At 38.1% G+C, this 1907-nt stretch overlaps 1 pseudogene; it reads right to left on the reverse strand.

The window, feature by feature from the left end:
• Positions 1-850: 850 nt before the first annotated feature.
• LOC102831558 lies at positions 851-1247 on the reverse strand (annotated as a pseudogene).
• Between the last annotated feature and the right edge of the window lie 660 nt (positions 1248-1907).

The raw sequence follows: 1907 nt of genomic DNA on the forward strand, positions 1-1907 counted from the left end.
TTGCAAACACCTACATCAGTGCCTATTTTCACTTAAAAGAAAGAAATCCAAAAAGGACTTTTTTTTTTTTAAGTAAGGAAAGCAAAACTAGCAGTGCTTTCCTGTAAACCCTTAAAGAGACAGTGTGTACCCCAAGCAGCAAAACGGCACCACCAAGCTCCTACCCTGAGAACCACACTCAGCATGCTTCTCAGCATCAATCCAGCACAATTTTGCGCTGTAGCCGTGAACACTACGTGTTTGTGTGATTTTAGGTTTTCTGGGTATGATTTGATAGACTATTTTGGGGGGTCTGGGAAGGCACAAAAAGTTTCCCCATATAAATTAATAATAATTGTTTCTTTGGTTTATGCCATCTTAGCTTACGAAAGTTTCATAGGAATGCTTTCGGAAAGTGGAGGAAATTTGTATTTATTGTTCTAATCCTTACACAGAAAGAATTATTTTAAAGGCTGGCTGCTGATCCGACAAGTTACAAAATAGCTACTTACTACTTTTTCATTGATAAAGCCCCTGACCTTCAAGAAAGCTTTAGGAAAATGAAATATTTAACCCATTTCTTTCTTAAAGAATTGTTGTTTATCCTAAATATCTAATAAAGAAAAGTCATATAGCTATATATGTTGCTTCAGCTAAAAAGCACAGGAAAAGTGTATACCCATTAAATGTGTAAGAAATATGAAGCAAAGGGATGAAATCTTTGGATAAGCTGTAGTCTATACAAAATACTAGGTTTGCTCCTCTTTAAAAAGTGAAGGAGCCTAACATAATATACAGGAAAGTGTAATACATCCTCACAAGAATAAAAAACTCTAGTTTTGCTAAAGCTTCTTATTCCATGTGACAGCATCTAAAATGCCAATCCATGGAACAGGTGCATCCTTCTTCCCCATCCATTTATGCGGTAGTTTTCATCGATATCTGGTCAGATGTCACAGACAAAGGTCAAGAGGTTATCCAGAACATCATCTCTGTTCTGCTGGAAGTAGGTCTGGAGGACAGTCATCTTCTCCTGGGTCTCTCCTTCTCCACTTCAGTGCTGTAGCTGCCATGGGTCCCAGAGCCGCAGCTTCCTTGGCCTTGAATTCTTTCTCCCTTTGCAGGAGGCACTGTTCAATTTCAGCCTGTGCTTCTTCTTTGGTCTACTTCAGTCTCGGGTTCTTTTGCTTATGGGCCTCAGACACCTTCTCTGTAGCGCGCTTCTCCACTTACAGTAGCTGCTGAATGCCTTGCGACAGACTGACCATGGCGACAGTAACTCTAAGGCAGAGCTGAGCCACCGAAGAGATGTAGTCAATTTGAATTTTGTGTATCCAATCTGGTGAGGTCTTTTATGTTTAAAAAAAGGTATTTACAAAGAATAGCTCATTAGTCTTGCAAAATTCTATCATGTGATCTCCAGCATCATGTCTATTACCAAGACCATATTTTCCATCAACTCATCCATTTTGATTACCCAATCATCAGTAATTATCGATAGATGTTGATTGCATGTTTGATCAATTACAAACTGACACTGGTAGAGTTCTTCAATTTCATCCTCACTGGCTTTAGTGGTTGGTGCTTATATTTGAATAATAGTTGTATTATCAGGTCTTTCGTGTAGACATATAGACATCACCCTATCACAGACTTAGCATTGTGAAAATGTCAATACTACCCAAAACAATGCATAGACATAATTCAATCCCTATACAAATTCCAAAACATTTTGTAATGAAGTGGAAAGCTAATCATCATCTTTATATGGAAAGAAAGAAGGCTTGGATAAGTCAAGCATTACTGAAGAAGAACAAAACTGGAGGCTCACATGTGTCGATCTCAGAACATAGTATATAATCAGAGCAGTAAAAGCAACCTAATACTGGTAAAACAGTAGAAAAATAGACCAATGGAACAGAAGTCAC

Source organism: Chrysochloris asiatica, unplaced genomic scaffold (genome assembly GCF_000296735.1).
Source record: "Chrysochloris asiatica unplaced genomic scaffold, ChrAsi1.0 scaffold00224, whole genome shotgun sequence".
Classification (NCBI taxonomy): Eukaryota; Metazoa; Chordata; class Mammalia; order Afrosoricida; family Chrysochloridae; genus Chrysochloris; species Chrysochloris asiatica.